General features: G+C 45.9%; 1 long non-coding RNA gene across 1 annotated transcript; it reads right to left on the bottom strand.

Annotated features, from left to right (window-relative positions):
* Positions 1–145: 145 nt before the first annotated feature.
* On the bottom strand, positions 146–12,485 carry LOC117095779. Its single transcript, XR_004442175.1, has 3 exons — positions 12,475–12,485; positions 10,656–10,657; positions 146–537 (listed from the first exon to the last, which is right to left on the bottom strand). It is a non-coding gene; the product is annotated as an uncharacterized LOC117095779 (long non-coding RNA).
* Positions 12,486–24,474: the final 11,989 nt, after the last annotated feature.

The raw sequence follows: 24,474 nt of genomic DNA, 5'->3' as shown, positions 1-24,474 counted from the left end.
ACTCCAACCATGACTAATGATATGAAAAACCATCGTTGTACTTCAACTACAAAAACACTAATGACCCCTGCACGTAAATCTAATCTAATTATAAAAATAATTAATCACTCTCTTATTGATTTGCCCACTCCATCAAACATCTCCACATGATGAAATTTCGGCTCTCTACTAGCAACTTGCTTAATTTTACAAATTATTACTGGCCTATTTCTAGCAATACATTACTCACCAGATACCTCTTCTGCCTTCTCCTCTATCGCACATATTACCCGAGATGTAAACTATGGCTGAACTATCCGCTACCTCCACGCTAATGGCGCCTCTATATTCTTCATCTGCCTATTCCTGCACGTAGGCCGAGGTCTATATTATGGCTCATTTCTTCTCCTTGAAACCTGAAATATCGGCAGTGCACTCTTACTTATAACCATGGCAACAGCCTTCATGGGCTATGTACTCCCATGAGGACAAATATCATTTTGAGGTGCCACAGTAATCACAAATTTATTATCTGCAATTCCGTACATTGGGACCAATCTCATCCAATGGGTTTGAGGAGGGTACTCCATCGACAATCCAACCCTTACATGATTCTTTACCCTTCACCTTACCCTACCCTTCATTATCGCAACCTTCACAATTTTACACCTACTTTTCCTACACGAAACAGGATGCTGGAGAGCCTTAGGTCCTAAGAACGCCCCTCTTTCTACACCCTCTCTCTGGTTGATCCCATATAGCCTCATGACTTTTCATACCATTTGCATGTATTGAGTTTGCAAATGTGAGTAGATGAATCCCAAGTTGTACCCATAGTTGACATTTTCCAGGAACTCCAGCCTCTACCTAGATGTCTAACGAGTACCTCAAACTTAGCATGTCCCTAAACCAAATCAAACTCCCCCTCATGCCATACATCAAACTCCAATTTAGGTTGCTCTGCTATTCAGAAAACATTACAAAGTCAACTCACTTCACACCCATTCCATCAGTGCCTCTGCAGTCTGGTACCCTAAGGGCCCCTATGTCGGTCGGCACTCTCCACATCTCAGAGGCTTAGGATGACCGCCATCTCCTTCTCACTCCCACGTCTGTCACAGCTGTGTGCCACGGTGGCAGCCCTGCTCTGTAGTCTTTCTCATTCTAGGACCTGGGCTGGAGGAGACCCCCTGTTGGAAATGCCTGTTCTCAGAGCAAAGGGAAAAAAGCAAGAGCCAACCAGTCAATGGCCCTCAAAACTTCTGCTCAGATGTGGCCTTTGTTCATATCCCTTGACGCAAAGCACATCATGTGGCCAAATTGCAGTCGATAGGTTGGAGGGTACACTCTCTCCCTGCGGGAGGCAGGCAAAGCCCATGGTTAAGGCAGAGGATGCAGAATCCTGTGACAGTCAAGGAGCAACTCAATCTCCCATCGCTCCTAACTCATCCCCCTACTTTTCCTCTCTCCTCCCTCACCAATTCCACTCTCTACACATCAACTAGAATAAATAAATAAATGATTTAAAATTTTCATCTGACCATATCAGTCTTCCCTCAGACCCTCCAATGGTTTCAAGTCCACGTGGGGTAAGAGACAAAGCTGGAATCCTCCTAGTGGCCAACAACGCCCTGCAGAACCTGACCACACGCCAGCCTCTGATGGCTTCTGAGATTCTGTGGCCTCCATGCCCTACCCGACCCGCTCCACTCCCAGTACACTGACTGCCCTGCAGACCCGCAAAATCCACTCCTGTCCCAGTGCCTTTTCACTTGCTGCTGTCCCTGCCTGGATATTCCACGGCTCACTCCCTCACCCATCACCACCTCAGGCCCACCCTGCTGAGAACTGCAACCCCACCTGGCTCCCAATGTATCCCCTGCTTCCTTGTTTCCTCCATGGCACCCATCCCACCACCACCTTCTCGTGCTTGCAGGTTCACTGCCTCACTGGAAGGAGAGTTCGTCAACAGGTCTGGTGGGGCAGCACTCAGTCCACCTGCACCTTCAGAGCCCAGAGCTTGCTGCACATCCCTCCCTAGGGTCTTCACTCTCCCATCCCCGTGTGATTTGGGTTTCTCCAGGTTTTTGGAAGCCCCTTCATGCTGATTTCCAGTGCACACTTATCTTCTCACATCATGGCCCCCATCCGTCACCTGTGGCTGTTGGCAGTGGCAGAAGGAAGTTGTGGATGGCACTGGAGACCTCAGGGTAGCAAAGCCAGGGCAGAGAGCAGCTCGAAGTGAGTTGTGGCTCAGCTCCCAAAGGTTCTACAGGCCAGAGGCCTCTGCCAATGTCCTCCCTACAGGAAGAGTAAACAGGGCAGCCTCAGGGGTATGCAAGAAGCAAGGGCTTAGCTCTGCAACTCCAGTACCGGGAACATCCCCTCAAAACAGAGCACAGAGAAACTTCCCTGGGAGGACGTGGGCTGCACAGATGCTGGCTGGACCCAGGCTCTGCTCAGGCCACAGCAATTTCTGTCCACCTGCCTGGCACCAGGTGTGATCCACTTCTGAGAGGGCCATGGGGAAGAGAGTGGAGATGTGCCTCGGCCCTTGCTTTGTTCTCTTTCTTAACCCTTTTTACATTCAATTTTTGAATGAATGACATGTTCTCATAATTCAAAAATTTGAAAATATAGTGTACAATGAAAAGCTTTATCCCACCTTGTCTCTCACCTTCCCAGACCCCACATAATGACTACTAGACCATTCTTTGTGTATCTTTTTAGAGTTTTAAAAAATGTATATCTGAGAAAACATGAATATAAGCTACCTTTATTCACATTTTATGTAAAATATAGAACGTGTACACTACTGTATGTCTTGCTTTTTCCACTTAATACTGTACGTTGGAGACTTTCCGCATCCATGCATAGAAAGCTTCCTGATTCAATTTTCAGAGCTGCATAGTATTCCATTGCTTGAATGAACTACATTTTATTTACTTTTCCCCCCATTGATGGACTTTCTGGTTATCTCCAATCTTTTTATTATACAAATGATACTGCAACAAGGAACCATGGGCATATCTAAGAGAATTAGCAGAAGCCATAAGTGGTCCATTGATTCATATTTAAAGGGAACAGTTAAAAATATACTTAAACAAGTGATTTCCACCCTAAATGCATGTAAAACCTCCTCAGAGCTTCTAAAATCTACAGATGCTCAGACATGCCTGAGGAAGGGACCAGGGATTGGTCCTTTTCAAAAGCTCTTCAGGGCATCTAATGCATGGCCGGGGTCGGGCACAGAGAGCGTGAGGAGGAACTGAGTTTTAGGAGGAGAGGTGAGGCTGGAGAGAGAGGAAGGGGTTGGGTCTGCCTCTGCGGTGAGGCACTTTCAAAAGATAAGTGGGCAAAGAGTTTCTTTCTTAGTAAATTTAGCTGTGATGTGGTGGGGCTCTTTCTCCCCATCTCCCTTCAAGTGGCGATTAATCAAGGCCTGCATGATTTAGTGTAAGCGGTGTGGACCCACTCTGAGGTCTTTCGGGTGTGTAACTCTGTGGGACAGGCCTAAAGGGCACCCACATTTATTTTCTCAGGTCAAAACATGTTGTTGACTCATGGGGTCTCCACTACAAGTGTGTGAGGCCTGTGCTGTTAGAAGCTTTATCTTGTAGATGGAGATGCCAGGGTGCAGAGAGGTTAAGTAGCCTGCCTAGGGTCACACAGCTCAGCAGTGCAAGATTGACACGCAGGCCTAAAAGGTTTCCTGCCAGCCGACATCCTTCCCTGTGACTATCAGGACTTGCAGACATTGGGCACTTTGTAAGTGCTGTTTGTCTGTTGCCTTCATCTTTCTAAATCCTTTTCCATCCCTGGCCCCCTGGAACTTCCTTCACATCAGCCTTCCCGGGGGTAAACCATGTCTAGGGTGAAATGTTTTCATGGCATCCTTTTCTTTCTCTGGGAAAGGTGCAGTGAGTACTTCAGGATGCACCATCAACATCCCCCTGCCACCGCCGCCATTCCACCAACCTCCACCGGGAAGGTCTTCAGAGGCCTGGTGGGCAGCAGCCCCAGCTAGGAAAACAGGAGGGTGCGACCTGACCCAGTGCCTCCCAGATAAGGGCCTGGCAGGCAGGGACTGGGCAAGTAACCATCCTGCCTCACATAGAGGCATCCTGGGAGCTTCCATTGTTCACTCTCCCGGGAACGCCCAGGGCTGCAGCCTTATCTGCTGCTGGCACAAGAGGCATCTTTTCTTATTGAATCGTGAACAGGATCTTGATAAGGCAGCCTTGGCCATCGGGGATCATCAGATTTAATGTTCCTCTCCCACTCTGGAATAGAACAAGATTTGTGGAGGCTGTGTGCTGTGAGCAGGCAGGGAGGCTCAGCTTCCCCAATCCACCCAGGAGCCTGGAGAGAGGTCTCAAGACTGAGCCTGTGGGTGCACCCTTCCCTTGCTGAATATCACTGTGTGTGTGTGTTTGTGACCATGTGTCTGCCTGTCCGTGTGTACGTGTGTATCTCTGGTGTGTGTCCCTGTGTGTATATGTTTCTGTGTGCATCTCTGTGTGTGTGTTTGTGGCCAGGTGTCTGCCTGTCCGCGTGTGTGTGTCCCTGTAAGTATATGTTTCTGTGTGCATCTCTGTATATGCTATTGTGTGTTTTGCAGTTGTAGTCTCAGAGCTCTAATTCCTTTGAAACAGCCTTTCAATCCCTGTAGGTGGGGAAAAGTTTGGAGTTGTTCACCCCTTTTTACTGGAGAAGGTCCACTAAAGAAGAACCAATGTCAGAAGCTTTTCTAAAAGAACACCCTGGTCCCAAAGAGTTCCTGGCTCCAGAGGAACTCCTGGCCAGGGAGGAGATGGGCACGAATCCCACGGCCCACGAGGTGGCGCTAGAGCCTCACGCACCTGCGCCTGCGGAGGGAGCGCGGAGTCAGCGCGGAGTCCGCACACATGACCTCTCTGGTCTTTTACTGCCACGCTGCAGGTATCACTCTAGAGTAACTCAGAGGCCAATTGTGGCCCCACGCGGAACTCCCCAAGGGCCATAGCCTCGTTTTATGGACTCTGAGACTCAGACCCTGCTAGGTGTCTGGGCAAAGGGGGCTCATTATTTTTGGTAATTGGAGACCCTCAGGTAAAAGGAGTTCCGATTACCAAAAATAAGCAGAAACCGTGATTACCTTGATGACAATATATTCTAGAGTTTCTTAAAAAGTATTTTTAATATTGTTTTGCTTTCCACAAGTTGGGTGCAGTACAATTGAAGACGGGGATTCTGAGGCCTTTCATCTGTCAGAGTCAGTGTAGGGCTGGCTGTGGAGCTGGAAGTGAGGGACCAGTTACAGAACCCCCTGAAAGCTGTTGGGATTTGGGAAGAAGATTGGGACCAATGAGTTTCTTGGCCTCCTGCTGTTGGCTGGAGCCTGTGTCCCCAGGTCCAGGCCTAAGAAGAAGAGGACATCAGAACTGACCATCTTCAAGTCTCCTGCTGGCGGTAGCTTCCATGTCTCTCTCAGGGGTCCAGTGTCCCCACAGCCTGGCCTGGCACGGGCCTCATGGCTGTGGGCTGCTGCTGGCACATACTCCTGCCTGCCTGTCTCCTGCTCTTCACCTGTCCCCATGCCCATGAAAGGGTCAGTATCCACAGCTCCAGCCCCCAGGCCCAACCCCTGGGACAGACATGTCTTGGTTTTGGCCTCTGGGGCTGAACAGCCTAGGTGTTGTCACTCAGACTGTTCAAGGACCTCTTGAACAGTCTTGTACTGGACGGTTTCAGGGTCTAGTACAACAGACACTTTCACCTTCTAAGCCTCTCATAACCAGCTTCAGCCAAAATGACCCCTCTCCACCCCAGCCGCCTCTTCAGCATTTTCCAACTTGCCTGGCATCTCCAGGACCTGGGAACCTTAGCACATCTCTACCTGCCTGCCTACAACGTTCCCAAGATGCGGGACAGTGGCCCCTTGCCACCCCTTAAATTCTCTCTTGCCCCCAAGGCACCTGGGACAAACCTTGTGCTTAGGAAGAGTAGAACAAATACTCATAAAACAATTTAATGTCCAAGCTCTTTCTTTCCCTACAGAGTCCTTGCTTCTCTGCCTCTTTCCCTTCTTCTCTCTCTCTTTCTGTCTCTCTCTGTTTCTCTCACCCTCCATCCTTATCTAAAAGGAGACTTTATTTAAACCCAGGGGCAAGAACTTGATGAGGCAGCTTTAACCATCAAGGATCATTACTTTTAATATTTCTCTCACACTCCACAGTAGATCTGAGCCAAAAAATGGAGAAAGGACTCCACTGCTCTGAAATATGGCAAGATTTGGGGAAGCCAGTATGCAGAGGACAGGCTTCCACCACGCACCTGGACAGGGCCTGGAAAGAGATCTTGGGACTAAATGTGTGGGTACACACTTCTCTTTTTAAATGCTTCTGGATGAGTGTGTGAGTGTGTGTGTGTTTGTGTGTGTGTGTGTGTTTTGTTTGCTGCAATATCATATTGCAGTTCATATTGATGGGAGAAGTTTGCACTTGGTCCCCTTCTTAACTGGAGAATAACTCCCCAGGAAGAGCCACTGTGAGAAACTTTGGAGTAGCAGATCTACAGATGGCCCTTGGGGTGTGGGGTCATCACAGTCACTGAAACACGAGCCTCCTGCAGACTGCACCAGCTGTGCCCTCCAGGGCCCAGGCTTGGTCCCTCTTCCCACGATGCATGGGAATCTCTCCACACAGGGGCTGTGCTGCTCTACTGAGTCAGCGTAGAGGTGTTTGATGGCACGAGGAGAGCAGGGCCGGCCAACATCACTGGATGAAGGCTTCAGTCGTATTTGCACAAAAAACAGACGTTCTCCTTCGTTGATCCTCAGTAAGGGCACACCGATGTGATTGCTGTTATTAATATATGCTCTTTAGTTTGTCACAAAAGGTGGTGCGTCCCAGCGCTATTACCATCTGTGAAGGCTTACTTTGCTTTCTCTCTCTTAATCAGATGCCCTCAAGTTCAAAGAAGCAGTTTGTTATACATGTTTGGTCGTTGATGCAACCACCAAAGACATCATTGCTTTCTAATGAAGGGAAACATCATTCCTTTCTGGTGAAAAATCATTACATTTGGAGTCAGAGTCCCCACCACTCTCACTAAGAACCTGTTTCCATGTGTTTGTATCTGAGACACTCGTTGATTATTTCATCTCCTTGTCAGATACAGTTCAGAAAAGCACCTCAGATTTAATAAGGAAAATGTAGGCACATTAACTCCTAATGGAGTAAAGAGAAGATAAGAGACCACTGTGCTTCTCAGGTGCCCAGAAACTCCTGTTGTTTTAGTGTAATATTGTCAGCCTCCCATTTGTTCACTCCAAGATCATGTATTAAAGAAGATGGAGAAGGAAAGCAATGTGAGCTGAGCACTTTCATGGGACCGGGTGCTCGCTGCACGCAGGCTGGAGTCTGAGATGGATGGAGCTAGTCCCAGACCCCTAGGAGTTCAAAACTGAGTGCAACAGCTCTAAAAATGAGGCCTCCAGACCACCTGCTTCTGAATCACGGGGTTTGTGTGTTAACAATGTGCATTTCTGAGTGTGGCCCAGATCTACGCTATCTTTACTGCCCGTGCTACAGAAACACCGCCTGGTGGATAACTAGACAAGTCAAGTGAAATCCTAGCCCAACGTTGTACGTGTTGTGTAAGGGAACAGCCACTGAAAACCAAGATGATGGCAAGCACTTAGCTCATGATCCGTCACAGGCCTGCACCGAGTGCTGCAGGTATAAACTCCTGTAATGCTGCAACAACCTTTCTAGGTAGTGTCTGCTGTCAGCCTCATTTTGTGGGGGGGGGGGGAACTGAGGCACAGAGAGGTCAAGTTACTTTCCAAGGTTGCACAGCTGGAAGGCTGAGTGGAGGTGGGATGCTAAGCCCAGTGGTCTAGCTTCAGAGTCCAGGATCTTGAGTGCTAGGCTACCCCACCTCTGCTAGGGTGTTAGAATGAAGACCCTCTGTGTTAGAAGGTTAACTAATCACTTAGAAAATTCAGTCTTTGAGCCAGGCGCGGTGGCTCAAGCCTGTAATCCCAGCACTTTGGGAGGCCGAGACAGGCAGATCACGAGGTCAGGAGATCGAGACTATCCTGGCTAACACGGTGAAACCCCATCTCTACTAAAAATACAAAAAACTAGCTGGGCGAGGTGGCGGGCGCCTGTAGTCCCAGCTACTCGAGAGGCTGAGGCAAGAGAATGGCATGAACCCGGGAGGCGGAGCTTGCAGTGAGCTGAGATCCGGCCACTGCACTCCAGCCTGGGTGACAGAGTGAGATTCCATCTCAAAAAAAAAGAAAAAAAAGAAAATTCAGTATTTGAAGGTTTGGGCTGAGTTGTAGATTTACAAACAGGGACTGAAATTTGGAAATACTGCACCCAATGAAATTAGAGAAAAAGAATGGTTTGATTGGAAGAGAGATGAACAAAGGTATGCAGGACCTTTATAAAGAAATAATTAAAAGCAAGATGGCCAAATAGGAACAGCTCCAGTCTCCAACTCCCAGCACGAGCGACACAGAAGACCGGTGATTTCTGCATTTTCAACTGAGGAAGCCTGCCTGTCTCTGTAGACTCCACCTCTGGGGACAGCACACAGCTGAAGACCAACAGGGGAAACAGCGGGGGCCTGTGCAGACGCGAATGACTCTGTCTGACAGCTTTGGGGAGAGCCGTGGATCTCCCAACGCGGAGGTTGAGATCTGAGAACGGACAGACTGCCTGCTCAGATGGGTCCCTGACCCCTGAGTAGCCTAGCTGGGAGACATCCCCCACTAGGGGCAGTCTGACACCCCACACCTCACAGGGTGGAGTACACCCCTGAGAGGAAGCTTCCAAAGGAAGAATCAGACAGGTACACTCGCTGTTCAGCAATATTCTATCTTCTGCAACCTCTGCTGCTGATACCCAGGCAAACAGGGTCTGGAGTGGACCTCAAGCAATCTCCAACAGACCTACAGCTGAGGGTCCTGACTGTCAGAAGGAAAACTATCAAACAGGAAGGACACCTATACCAAAACCCCATCAGTACGCCACCATCATTAAAGACCAGAGACAGATAAAACCACAAAGATGGGGAAAAAGCAGGGCAGAAAAGCTGGAAATTCAAAAAATAAGAGCGCATCTCCCCCTGCAAAGGAGCGCAGCCCATCGCCAGCAACGGATCAAAGCTGGTCAGAGAATGACTTTGACGAGATGAGAGAAGAAGGCTTCAGTCCATCAAACTTCTCAGAGCTAAAGGAGGAATTACGTACCCAGCGCAAAGAAACTAAAAATCTTGAAAAAAGAGTGGAAGAATTGACAGCTAGACTAATTAATGCAGAGAAGATCATAAACGAAATGACAGAGATGAAAACCATGACACGAGAAATACGTGACAAATGCACAAGCTTCAGTAACCGACTCGATCAACTGGAAGAAAGAGTATCAGCGATTGAGGATCAAATGAATGAAATGAAGCGAGAGAGAAACCAAAAAAAAAAAGAAGAAAAAGAAATGAACAAAGCCTGCAAGAAGTATGGGATTATGTAAAAAGACCAAATCTACGTCTGATTGGGGTGCCTGAAAGTGAGGGGGAAAATGGAACCAAGTTGGAAAACACTCTTCAGGATATCATCCAGGAGAACTTCCCCAACCTAGTAGGGCAGGCCAACATTCAAATTCAGGAAATACAGAGAACGCCACAAAGATACTCCTCCAGAAGAGCAACTCCAAGACACATAATTGCCAGATTCACCAAAGTTGAAATGAAGGAAAATATCTAAAGGGCAGCCAGAGAGAAAGGTCGGGTTACCCACAAAGGGAAGCCCATCAGACTAACAGCAGATCTCTCGGCAGAAACTCTACAAGCCAGAAGAGAGTGGGGGCCAATATTCAACGTTCTTAAAGAAAAGAATTTTAAACCCAGAATTTCATATCCAGCCAAACTAAGTTTCATCAGTGAAGGAGAAATAAAATCCTTTACAGATAAGCAAATGCTTAGAGATTTTGTCACCACCAGGCCTGCCTTACAGAGACCCTGAAGGAAGCCCTAAACATGGAAAGGAACAACCGGTACCAGCCATTGCAAAAACATGCCAAAATGTAAAGACCATCGAGGCTAGGAAGAAACTGCATCAACTAACGAGCAAAATAACCAGTTAATATCATAATGGCAGGATCAAGTTCACACATAACAATATTAACCTTAAATGTCAATGGACTAAATGCTCCAATTAAAAGACACAGACTGGCAAACTGGATAAAGAGTCAAGACCCATCAGTCTGCTGTATTCAGGAGACCCATCTCACATGCAGAGACATACATAGGCTCAAAATAAAGGGATGGAGGAAGATCTACCAAGCAAATGGAGAACAAAAAAAGCAGGGGTTGCAATCCTAGTCTCTGATAAAACAGACTTTAAACCATCAAAGATCAAAAGAGACAAAGAAGGCCATTACATAATGGTAAAGGGATCAATTCAAAAGGAAGAGCTAACTCTCCTAAATATATATGCACCCAATACAGGAGCACCCAGATTCATAAAGCAAGTCCTTAGAGACTTACAAAGAGACTTAGACTCCCATACAATAATAATGGGAGACTTCAACACTCCACTGTCAACATTAGACAGATCAACGAGACAGAAAGTTAACAAGGATATCCAGGAATTGAACTCATCTCTGCACCAAGCGGACCTAATAGACATCTATAGAACTCTCCACCCCAAATCAACAGAATATACATTCTTCTCAGCACCACATCGCACTTATTCCAAAATTGACCACATAATTGGAAGTAAAGCACTCCTCAGCAAATGTCAAAGAACAGAAATTATAACAAACTGTCTCTCAGACCACAGTGCAATCAAACTAGAACTCAGGACTAAGAAACTCAATCCAAACCGCTCAACTACATGGAAACTGAACAACCTGCTCCTGAATGACTACTGGGTACATAACGAAATGAAGCAGAAATAAAGATGTTCTTTGAAACCAATGAGAACAAAGATACAACATACCAGAATCTCTGGGACACATTTAAAGCAGTGTGTAGAGGGAAATTTATAGCACTAAATGCCCACAAGAGAAAGCAGGAAAGATCTAAAATTGACACTCTAACATCACAATTAAAAGAACTAGAGAGGCAAGAGCAAACACATTCAAAAGCTAGCAGAAGGCAAGAAATAACTAAGATCAGAGCAGAACTGAAGGAGATAGAGACACAAAAAACCCTCCAAAAAATCAATGAATCCAGGAGTTGTTTTTTGAAAAGATCAACAAAATTGACAGACCGCTAGCAAGACTAATAAAGAAGAAAAGAGAGAGAATCAAATAGACGCAATAAAAAATGATAAAGGGGATATCACCACCGACCCCACAGAAATACAACAACCATCAGAGAATACTATAAACGCCTCTACGCAAATCAACTAGAAAATCTAGAAGAAATGGATAATTTCCTGGACACTTACACTCTCCCAAGACTAAACCAGGAAGAAGTTGAATCCCTGAATAGACCAATAGCAGGCTCTGAAATTGAGGCAACAATTAATAGCCTACCACCAAAAAAGTCCAGGACCAGATGGATTCACAGCTGAATTCTACCAGAGGTACAAGGAGGAGCTGGTACCATTCCTTCTGAAACTATTCCAATCAATAGAAAAAGAAGGAATCCTCCCTAACTCATTTTATGAGGCCAACATCATCCTGATACCAAAGCCTGGCAGAGACACAACAAAAAAAGAGAATTTTAGACCAATATCCCTGATGAACATCGATGCAAAAATTCTCAATAAAATACTGGCAAACGGATTCAGCAGCACATCAAAAAGCTTATCCACCATGATCAAGTGGGCTTCATCCCTGGGATGCAAGGCTGGTTCAACATTCGCAAATCAATAAACGTAATCCAGCATATAAACAGAACCAAAGACAAGAACCACATGATTATCTCAATAGATGCAGAAAAGGCTTTTGACAAAATTCAACAGCCCTTCATGCTAAAAACGCTCAATAAATTCGGTATTGATGGAACGTACCTCAAAATAATAAGAGCTATTTATGACAAACCCACAGCTAATATCATACTGAATGGGCAAAAACTGGAAAAATTCCCTTTGAAAACTGGCACAAGACAGGGATGCCCTCTCTCACCACTCCTATTCAACATAGTGTTGGAAGTTCTGGCTAGGGCAATCAGGCAAGAGAAAGAAATCAAGGGTATCCAGTTAGGAAAAGAAGAAGTCAAATTGTCCCTGTTTGCAGATGACATGATTGTATATTTAGAAAACCCCATCGTCTCACCCCCAAAATCTCCTTAAGCTGATAAGCAACTTCAGCAAAGTCTCAGGATACAAAATTAATGTGCAAAAATCACAAGCATTCTTATACACCAGTAACAGACAAGCAGAGAGCCAAATCAGGAATGAACTTCCATTCACAATTGCTTCAAAGAGAATAAAATACCTAGGAATCCAACTTACAAGGGATGTAAAGGACCTCTTCAAGGAGAACTACAAACCACTGCTCAGTGAAATCAAAGAGGACACAAACAAATGGAAGAACATACCATGCTCATGGATAGGAAGAATCAATATCGTGAAAATGGCCATACTGCCCAAGGTTATTTATAGATTCAATGCCATCCCCATCAAGCTACCAATGAGTTTCTTCACAGAATTGGAAAAAACTGCTTTAAAGTTCATATGGAACCAAAAAAGAGCCCGCATTGCCAAGACAATCCTAAGTCAAAAGGACAAAGCTGGAGGCATCACGCTACCTGACTTCAAACTATACTACAAGGCTACAGTAACCAAAACAGCATGGTACTGGTACCAAAACAGAGATATAGACCAATGGAACAGAACAGAGTCCTCAGAAATAATACCACACATCTACAGCCATCTGATCTTTGACAAACCTGAGAGAAACAAGAAATGGGGAAAGGATTCCCTATTTAATAAATGGTGCTGGGAAAATTGGCTAGCCATAAGTAGAAAGCTGAAACTGGATCCTTTCCTTACCCCTTATACGAAGATTAATTCAAGATGGATTAGAGACTTAAATGTTAGACCTAATACCATAAAAACCCTAGAAGAAAATCTAGGTAGTACCATTCAGGACATAGGCATGGGCAAGGACTTCATGTCTAAAACACCAAAAGCAACGGCAGCAAAAGCCAAATTGACAAATGGGATCTAATTAAACTAAAGAGCTTCTGCACAGCAAAAGAAACTACCATCAGAGTGAACAGGCAACCTACAGAATGGGAGAAAATTTTTGCAACCTACTCATCTGACAAAGGGCTAATATCCAGAATCTACAAAGAACTCAAACAAATATACAAGAAAAAAACAAACAACCCCATCAAAAAGTGGGGAAAGGATATGAACAGACATTTCTCAAAAGAAGACATTCATACAGCCAACAGACACATGAAAAAATGCTCATCATCACTGGCCATCAGAGAAATGCAAATCAAAACCACAATGAGATACCATCTCACACCAGTTAGAATGGCAATCATCAAGAAGTCAGGAAACAACAGGTGTTGGAGAGGATGTGGAGAAATAGGAACACTTTTACACTGTTGGTGGGATTGTAAACTAGTTCAACCATTATGGAAAACAGTATGGCAATTCCTCAAGGATCTAGAACTAGATGTACCATATGACCCAGCCATCCCACTACTGGGTATATACCCAAAGGATTATAAATCATGCTGCTATAAAGACACATGCACACGTATGTTTATTGCGGCACTATTCACAATAGCAAAGACTTGGAATCAACCCAAATGTCCATCTGTGACAGACTGGATTAAGAAAATGTGGCACATATACACCATGGAATACTATGCAGCCATAAAAAAGGATGAGTTTGCATCCTTTGTAGGGACATGGATGCAGCTGGAAACCATCATTCTTAGCAAACTATCACAAGAACAGAAAACCAAACACCACATGTTCTCACTCATAGGTGGGAACTGAACAATGAGATCACTTGGACTCAGGAAGGGGAACATCACACACCGGGGACTATCATGGGGAGGCGGGAGGGGGAGGGATTGCATTGGGAGTTATACCTGATATAAATGACGAATTGATGGGTGCTGACGAGTTGATGGGTGCAGCACACCAACATGGCACAAGTATACATATGTCACAAACCTGCACGTTATGCACATGTACCCTAGAACTTAAAGTATAATAAAAATAAAAAGAAAAATAAAAAGAAATAATTAAGACTGTTTCCCTGGGAAGAAGCCCTGGGGTCCCCATCTGAAACTACACTTGAAGGAAGGAGAGGACCAGCTGAACCAACCTGGGGCCCAGTGGAGGCTTCTTCAGCCCGTGGAGCCAATTTCATGCTCCTCCAAGAGATGGCGCTGGCGTTTCTGAAACCAGAATGGGTGCCTCTCCTTCCAAAGCTGCCCAGAAGTCTTTGGGCTCCTATTTTGTTTGTATGATTGCTTCAAACCTGGAAAACCTTTACCTCTGTTCCTCCACAGTAGGGAAAATACACTCCTCTGCTGGTATGAGGTAGATGAGGCAACTGGCCATAATCAAAGTTTTTTAAGCTAAGTGTCTGTAGATCTGTAGGCAGGAACTGAGAAAGAGAACTCATTCCTGTTGAGTATCCACCAGGTGAGCCATTGCACAAACCCCTAATCTTCTCGACAATGATTCTGTTGAATAGGTTATTATTTTTTTCATCCTGAAATCAAGGCTCTGAGTGGTGAGATTGCTTGCCAAGCGACACGGCCTATGCATGCTAGAGTGGGATGGAAACCCGGGCAGGTCTGATGCCTCTGCCAACTCCGTTTCCACCACACCACTCTGCCTCAGAGGATTGTGAAGATGTCTCTGCCTATGGGATGAGCCGTCAGTCATCAGTGTGCTCTGAATATAACCGGCCCCCACACCAAAAAAGGGAAGCTGTTCAATTCCAGGTGCTAATTTGATTTCTTAGTATTTGCTTTTCTCCTGAAGGTGGAAGCCATCTGATTAATCAAGAGCTTCAGTTAGTTGCGTGCAGGCTAGCTCTAGGGTTTCGTGTGCTTCCTGTTCCAAACTGCTGTGTAACAATCACCTATAATCCACGCAGCTTAATATCCCTTACAGGAACAGTCAGTGAGGACTTCCTTTTTAGGAAATGAAAAGCAAACAGAAAGGTCTTTTATTTCAAAGTTCCTGAATTTCCCACCCTCTGGTCCTACTTTACATCTTCAAAGCTTAAGTGTGAAACAAAGGAAAAGAAGAAGAAAAGAGGTGTCACAGAAGGACTGGAGTTAAGAGTCCCATAGCTGGTCCCATAGCTGCCAAGAGTGGGGCCAGGACAGAGTCCAGATGGGTGGCCTGCCCCCACTGCACAGCTACCTCCTTCTCCTCGTGCCCTGGGCAATGCCCCACTCAGCAACCTACTGCTTCCCTCTCAGACATTTGCTCAAGTCTGTATCTCTTGCCTCCTATCCCAGTATTTCCAACCCACCTGTGTAATGCATTCCTCACCCGACAGCACACTGAACTTTCTGATCAGATCCCTGACTGCCTCTGCCTCCATGCACACATTTTCTTTGGTTCCCAGCTACTACAGAGAAAATCCCCCACTCGTTGCTTCTGAAGAAACTCGGCGATTTGTCGGTGGCTCATTTGCCACCACTCCGCTCCGCATTTCCCACACTGCAGCCACGGTGGCCACCCCATTTTTCTCATTTCCAGTTTCTTCAGTTTGCTTATACTTGGAAACTCATCTTTCTAGAGCTCCTTATCCCTCTGTTTCTCCCTGCCAAAATTTTTCCCATCCTTGTAGGCCCTGCATAAATACTCTTTTTCTCTAGTGACTTCTGTGAAGTAACCACTCCCTCCTCGGACTGCCTGTGACATTACGAATGTCACTGTGTAGCTGGAAAGCTCTTTGCATCATTCAAAAGTGGGGTCTTATTCATTTTGAAATGTCCAGAGCCTAGCCCAGTGCCAGGCACTTTGCAGATGTGTAATACCTGTTGACTGGCTGAGAGAGTGAATGAATTATTGACTGATTGACTCTGTACACACGGCCCATCCTACCCATTTGAGCTCCATGATCTCCAGGAATTCAGGATGTTCTACTGATTGGTGAAGGCAGTTAAGCACAATTTTTGTGTCTTTAACGCAAAAGGTAAAAACAAATATGGTTTGCCCTGTTTATCTTTCCCCGAATAGATAGATGGTAGCAGACACGTGACATCATAAAGGGTAACCACAAAGATACACCAGAGAAAAACGGATTCTGCTGGTCGAACAACTAAAATTGTCTGTGTCTTAGCATTTGTGAATACTATTTATTGGGTTTATTCAAAGATAATGGCAACTGTTCATGCTCTTATACAATGAACTGTAATTCTCTAAAACCATTTTCAAAGTCAAGTCAAGTAGTTTAGATTTTGGTTGACTGACCTTATTAAAAGAGCATGAAAATAAATCTTTTGAGATTCACCAGGATAGACGTCAGAGAGACCTGAGATGCGTTAGTCTCTAGGGAGTGTGGGCAACAAACTAGATGATGTAGGTTCTCTTATTTCATCTTGGAGTCTAGCCAGGCTCCAGAAATAAGATTGTCCCCACCTTCCACTTAAGTAACTAAACACATGCTCCGGCCATAGACTTACCCTGATCACTGACGCGGTGATGTTTTCTTGGCTCCAGCCTTTTAGATCAGTTGTCCACTCTGCCCGCGTTCCCCAGATAATTTGCAAACACTGTTACACTTTGTTTCCTGTAACTATAGCTAGAGACATGTGGAACAGTGAAGAGAGTCATTATTTCCATCACTGTTCATAAGTAATTTTCTTACTTAAACCACGTCGCTCCAACCTTCCCCTCAGAAAACAACCCAAACCGAGAATATGTTTTCTTAAGAAACCTCAGTCAAATATCTCGGCTGGTTTTCCATTTTCTTTTAGCAGGTTCCAGGAAACAGGGGTGTAGGGGTGCCTTAGGCAGCCCCAGCTTCTGAGATTCCAGACAGGACCCTCCCATCCCCATCCCGAGAAAGGTTAGCTAGGGGTCAGGTGTGCGTGTTTTGTTGTGTTTTCTCTTTCTCCTAGTACGTGCAAAGGATACGTTCAGGTTTTTCCACTTTATTCTCTCAAGAAATGATTGCTTAATAAAAGAAAAGAAACTGATCACACGTGAGGTTTTCCCTTCTCTTAGGTACAGATGATGACAATTGCTGGGATACTTAGCTACTTGTTTCTATGCAGCGCTGGAACCCCGGTGAATCTTAGCAAAGACCCTGCACTCTTTCCTGTGGGCAGCTGCTGCCAGGGACTAGAGAGAAATGAGGCGAGACCTGCCTGTTTCATGAAGTCTCCATTCCCCAGGAAATCCTCCCCCACATCACTCATGATTGTGCTCCCCAACGATTCATAAACAAAGACATTTTCCCTACCAAGACCTGCAGTATCTAGGAATCCCTCTTTCCTTCAAACTGTCAGACCTCTCCCACCCTCAAGGTGAGAAATCTCCAGTGTCCTGGGAAACAACCAAATGTGTGACTCAGTTGCCTGCCTTGTAACCATCCCACGAGGGGCCACAACCCTTGGCACCTGCCCCTTCTGAGGCAGGTTGACTTTCTGGAGGCCTCAGCAAGGAAAACGAAATGGAGGCAAGCCACAGCTGCCACCTCTTTTGCCAGAGGAGACTCCAAGAATCACAGTAGGCCAGGTGATAGCCTTTCCCCCATAGAACAAGCTTTAAGAAAAGATAAGGGCTTATTGCAAAGAAGTCGCTTCATCCATCATCTGTGTAAAACAATTACCTTTTTTTCACTTTCACTTTCTGAGACTCTCTTCAAATAAACTTCTTTCCTTATCCTCTAAACTGCTGCTCTCACTAAGCAAACGCCATAGATGGGACTTCCTTTACAAGCAAGGGAGCAAATGACAAGCATTCTTGTGGCTGAACAGTGGCAAAACATCTTCCAGATCATGAGCTGAGCCATCCTGTTTAGGAAGATGTGTAGGAACTGCCTTCATGGCTCATGACCGCTGTTCTGGCAAGAGAGGCTCCCGGCATCCGAAAAGCGAGAACAGGAGGTAACTGGAAGGGATTCCTCCAGTTCCAGAGACTCGAGCTGTGAAACAAACAACAGTCCAAGAGTGCTCATGCACTGGGATTTCCACTAGAGATAATAACTGCTACCTTCGCTTGGCTACTGCCTGTCAGGCTCTGGGCTTTATCTTAGGTATATCATCTCATTGCAGCCTCTGAAGAACTATGTTTTATAGATAGAAAAACTGAGGTTTAGGCAGATTAATAAATTGGGCAAAGACATAATCTCACAACTCATAAAAGGTAGGGCTTGGAGTCAGACTCAGAAATCTCTGCTCTTAACCAGCCCTCATGCTCAACTCTCCTCTCTCCTTGCATAGCAGGGACTGTCCTGCTTCCCATGATGATTTTGCATGATATTGTGCTGGGCCGAGGAGGGGTGAGGATGCTCTTGCTTCTGGAAGGGGACTTTAAAGGATACAGTGGCTCCTTTCCCTGTGTGCACAGGAGCCAGATTATATTACACAGATAACTATTCCAGATGGATCGTAGTCAACCAGAAAGAGCCAGAATCTTGTAGGAGAATAAAACCAGGTCTCCTTAAAAGTATATGACACTACTAAATATGTCACCAGGACATCTCAGATCTCTGCAGGTCCCAGTGGACTCATGCTGTCCCCAACCTCCTGCCCCTGTCCTGATACTGCAACCCTGGTTTTCTTCTGGACCCCTATATCTCAGTAAGTGTCTCCCACTGCCACCCCATCACTCTCCCAGAGACCATCTCCCCACGTCCCTGTGGCCAAAGTGTAACTGAGTTCTGTCTTTTCTTCTGATCTCCTACATGCTTGAAAATCCATCCACTTCTTTCCAATTCCATTGCTGTCACTCAAATTTGGATTACTGAAATAGCCGTCCATCTGGTCTACCCACCATGTAGTATTGTGTAGTTACGTGTGTGGCTTTGCAGCCAGACAGCTTGTTTGGCATCTTGTTTGTTTATTCTCTGTGTATTTTCATGTGTTCATCTTTAAAATGGGAATCATAATAGTACCTTTTATTTTTTGAGACGGAGTCCCGCTCTGCACCCAGGCTGGAGTGCAATGGCACGATCTCGACTCACTGCAACCTTTGCCTCCTGGGTTCAAGTGATTCTCCTGCCTATGCCTCCTGAGTAGCTGGGATTACAGGCACCCACCACCATGCCTGGCTAATTTTTGTATTTTTAGTAGAGACAGGGTTTCACCATATTGGCCAGGCTGGTCTCGAACTCCTGACCTCAGGCGATCCACCCACCTTGGCCTCCCAAAGTACTGGGATTACATGCGTGATCCACTGCACCTGGCCAATAGTACCTATTTTATTGGGTGCCTGTGCTTCATTTAAACACTTAGAACTCTGCCAAGCACGTCGTAAATCAACCAAAGATCATGGTCATTAATGCTACCCACTCTGACCTCCCTGCCATCCATCCTTCCCTCTGCAGCCAGTATAACCATCTGCCTGCTGCTTAAGGCTCTTCCACAACTCCCCACTGTATTCAGGATAAAGCGAATAGTCTTTGACCTGCCAGGACTTGCTCAACGTGGCCCTCATCCTCTCCCCAGCCCCTTTTCACCTCTTGCCTCCCAACTTCTCCTGGCTTCACCCTCGTGTTCCAGGCCTTCTGCTCTCTGCTCCCCTCACCACGAGGACTTCTTGGGACTCATATTCATCTCAGATTGCAATCACCTTCTCTCCCTTCTTTGTCGACATACCTCCTTCTTGTCATTCAGTTCTCAGTTCAAGTGTGACTTCCTCAGGGAGGCCTCTGTAACTCCTGTTACTTGGCTCATGTCCCTGTGGGAGGTTTTTATTTGTTTGCAGGACTTGTTAGTTAATTTCCATCTCCCTATGTGTGTGGACTGGCCTGGAGTTTAACACATAGGTAGTAGGTGCTCAATATGATCTATGGCATGAGAGTTTAATGAAATAGTACCCTCCCCTCTCCCATGACTTCTAGCAGCTAACTTCTCCCTGCAAGGACTTCCTCAGCCTAGGGATTGAAGGTCAAGGTGGAAGCGGCTGCCTTTCTGGCTGCCGTTTTCAAGGTCCTGCTGTCTTTCCAAGCTTTGGCTGGAGAAGACAGAAATGTCACTAGCAGATGGGATGTTATCATCTCCCATGCACATTTGCATCCACAGTCATAAGAAATCCTCACGATGACTCACATGTCAGGTAGAGTCATTACTCTCCTTGTTTGTTAACTTGCAAAAAGAGGCCCTGAGACATTGACTTATCCAGGACCACACAGCTCATGAGTGACAGAACGAAGGTGAGAAAGAGGTCCCAGGAAGCTGATGCCTGTTTCTTTGTCACTGTGCTCCAGGGCCTTGCTGCAGCAGACACCCAGACAAGGAATGGCAATGACAGCACAAAGAAGATGAGTGTGTCCCCTGCCTTCTTCATTCTCCTCTTAGTCTTTGAGAATTTCCATTGGCTACGTTTCCTAGTGGTCACAGTCGCATTCCCTGGGGGGCAGACTCTGAGATGGATTTTAAGGAATAGGATGTTTATTAAGGGGTGCCCTTGAGATCAACACCAGTGGGAGTGAGGACAAGAAAAGCACAAGTGGGCAGAGGTGGGAGCTGAGCAGTGATGCAGAGGAGACAGCCTCAGTGGACGCCAAGGAAGCTTGGGAGGTAAAAAGGCTTAGCAGCATTGTTCAGCATTGGGTTAAAATGACCCAGTGCTACCTTTATACACCTGCCTGGATCTATCTGTTGTGGCATGGCCTAGTCAGGCATCTCTGTGCAACTGCAGCCATTTGCTGAAGGGGATAATAGACCTTCTGGCAGCTACGGCCATCTGTCCTTCATCGCCAGGGGATCTGGGCAGGTGCCATTGTACCTGCCATGCTAATTTTGGCTTCCTGAACTCTCTTCTCATTTACTGATTCTGCCCTTTCCCCTATTCCTTCCCCCACTTATTCGATCACCAGTTAATCAGTCTGGAAGGAGTTTTATCTGAATGAGTCTCTACTATTATGTGGCCTGATGGTGCAGGGGTGCTGATGTGCCTGGGTATATAGGATTCTTGGCCTGGGATACCTGACACTAAGGGGATTATGTGGCTTAAGTAGTTAACAATAAAGAATGAAGATAAAAGGAATCTAGCCTTTTCCACTGGAGTTTTTGCTTTCCAACCCCTCCAGTTCCTATTCTTTTGAGCAAAGTTCCTACCAAACTGAGTGACTATGTAATATTTATCTTTGCAAAATGTCCAGCAGCATTAGGACCCGTGTCCCACAGACCTTGCTTAAGCGACTTTTTCTTTGTCAAGGGTTTCAGTGCATGCTTGATTTCTCCTATTAAGGGAGGCACAACGGATAGCACCTCCCTCCTCAAACTGAGAGGACATAGAGAGGTTGGTCCCATGCCTGGGACCCTGGTACCCACTCACGGTGGAGCAGGAGGAAACAGGGACCGTTCAACACTCAAGTCTGTTCACTGTTCAGGCTTTCAGGGAGAAGGAGGCCAGGCAGAGGGATAATACCCTTCTGTGTGGTGGTTTAATTTTTGTGCAAATATCTGGAGTCCCCTTATTGTCCAAGTAGATTATTCATGCTGTAAAACTTGAGATAATTGGCTATCCTTTTGGAGTCAGAGGATTTCCTTTTAGAGTCAGAAGGTTTGTTGGAACCTCCAGGGAGGCAGAAAGTGCAGGCACCAGCAGAAGAAGTCAGCAAAAAGCTCCAAGGAGGTTTATTTAATGTATCATCATCATCATAATCATCATCACAATTATTATTTTTCATTTTTTGCCTCTCTGGAAAGACGGGGCTCCAGTTTCCATTGAGTGAAGTTTTAAGCTGGCTCATATCTTAACCCACTTACGCTCTGCTCTCCTGCACTCCAATCTGCTGAGACGTCTGTAAATCCGTGCCACCAACTATGGTTTTCAGACAGTCTGAAGATTATTTCAACCGGACCAGAGATTGATTTCAGTTTTCCGCAAGTAGAAACAAGCTCAAGTCAGCTCAGCAACCTGGCAACTTACGTGACTTGGAGCCACTCTTTTTTATTTCTTCCATTTCTTTCCCGTTAGCAAACTCCTAATCTCTCTTGGCATCAGGACCTGGTCTCTTGCTGTAGGACCCGCACCAATGAATACCACTCAACCAAAGTGACCCTGGGACAGACCCAGTATAAACACGGTCCCTCGTGAGTCAAGCATCTGGGATAAGTGAACAAACACTGGGCTGAAAACCTGGGACTGGGTGTTGTTTAAGAGCTATCACCTGCTCCTTGGTTCTCATTATAGCCCAAGGCTGGCTGGGTCGGAGGGTGCATGTCTTGTCCAGAACCACACAGAGGCCAACATTTTATCAACACCCACCAACCAAGTAAACATTTGACTGGCTTACTTTTTCCTGGCTTTGCTCAACTTGATAACAGAGAAAGTGTTCTAGAGAGAGACGGGATGGCAGTGTTAGCAGAAATAACTGCTCTAATCTCAGTAGTGGGAGGATTCGCTGCTGGGCCTTCTTCATGGGCGGGAAAGAACATTTCTCACCCAAGTCAAGATTAGTCTTTTTCCCCCAGTGAAGCTGCTGTGTTTGACTTTGTTGAGGATGTGGGAGGAATTATTTAATTACTATAAGGTGGGAAAGACTAAGCAAAAAGATTGTTTAACAGCCCAAACGATTGAGACTGTCCAATTGAAGAGCTGACTCTTCAGTCTTCTTGTGCGTGATTCCTGCCATTCCTGGAAGATCTACTTTCCTTGTTTGCGGGACATTTATGAGGCCAACACCATCTGAGGAAATGCAGGAGTTTAGTTTATAACTAAACTCCTTAGTTATAAATGGGATTATAAGTATATTGGTAACAAGGGATCCAGAGAGTATTATAGTAGACAGACTGGGTGCTCAATCAAAAATTGTACTTCTATTTCATGAGAGTCTTTAGGAAGTGGGAATGTTGAGATGGGAAAGATACAAAACAATTAGAGAAGATGTTTGTGGAGGAGATTTTCCCTCCCAGCCAGGTCATAAACTCCTGGGTCAAATCTCTCCATAGATTCCTATTTTCGTTAGGAGTTCAACTGGGGATGTAACATGTCAGAAGGAATCCAACCCATATTTCACAAGCAGGTGAGAGAGAGTGAAGTGGCTAATGACCAACATCTTTAGACACAACTTGAATAATACGGAGCTGAAATTCTTTTCCTGGGGCAAAAGACCTGCCAACAGCTGCTCTTGGAGATATGCCAAGGCTGGCCCATCAGAGAGTGAAGAGTAAGTCAGGGAAAGAAACTGAGGGTAATAAATATACCTTGGTCTTTTCAGGATCCTTATAGAAACAGGTTCACCTGCCAAAACATGAAACTTTCCAATCCTATTGTACTTGTCTGTGATTAGAAGAAGGTCGCCACTTTGATGCACTGGAGAACACGAGAGTATACAATCAAAAGGAGAACAGGTGAGTGGGGTGAGGGCAGCCTTCCATTCTTACTTAGGTGGCAATGATGCCCTGCAAGGAAATCTTTGCAAGGTCTGAGAAATTAGAGCGGAAGAAATAAAAATCAACGGCTTACTGTGTTTGATGGAGTAAAAAGTTCAATAAATGCCCTTTCAAGTCAGAATGATCATTCATGCCATCAATATTTATTTAATACTTCTTAGGTGCCAGCAGCAACCTAAGCATTAGGGATAAAATAAGAAGAGAGGGTGTCTTTGCAGTCACTGAGCTAAAATGTTGCTCTCTGGATAGGGGCTAATTGAAGACGTGGCTACCACAATGATGTGCATTTTTTCGAGAGTGTTGCCAGGCTTCAAACCTTTTGGTGGAGAACATACAAGGTTTAAGGGTAAGACATCTAATGCTCAACTACTTGGATAACTTCAAGTGCAAAGACCCCAACTTCGGAAATGTCCCTTTAAGCCTCCTGACCTCTTCAAGGCTAAAGTTCTTAATTTTGCTATATCCAGAGGAATGGGATGACTGGGTCACTCATGGGGCAATCCAGGCCCTCCCAGGTGGGTGCCTGGAGCAGCAGTGACTACTGATGACTTCCCATCTCTGCCCTCACTTGGGGCCTGTTGCCTTTGGCCCTTGGTCTAAGCCTTGCCCGTATATGTCCTCTGGCTCAAGCTCTGATGATCACATGAGGCGCTTTTCCTTAGACCCAGAAACAGGATTGTTGGTCAGCTAGCAGAGTGGGCTGGTGGCCCCCTGGCAAGGATGCCGGCTGTGACTCAAAGGCACCAGGAGTGGGCAGGGGAAATCCCCTTTAGGGAAACCAATGAAGGTCCTTGGGGGAAAAGAACGGAGACTTGTGGTGGGGAATTGGCGACTCTGGGCAAAAATAGACCCGGAAGAAAAGCAAAGGCGTCACTGCCAGGAACCAGGTCTGCTGGGAAGTGCTGGGGGAAGGCCAACCAGGAGCACCTGGTCAGGAAGCCAAGGGCACCGCAGCCTCTGTGCTCTGAAGCCATTGTAGGCTGGGTA

Source organism: Trachypithecus francoisi, unplaced genomic scaffold, assembly GCF_009764315.1.
Source record: "Trachypithecus francoisi isolate TF-2019V2 unplaced genomic scaffold, Tfra_2.0 Lachesis_group14, whole genome shotgun sequence".
NCBI lineage: Eukaryota > Metazoa > Chordata > Mammalia > Primates > Cercopithecidae > Trachypithecus > Trachypithecus francoisi.
The sequence above is the reverse complement of the archived record's forward strand: the minus strand, read 5'-3'. Positions and strand labels throughout refer to the sequence as shown.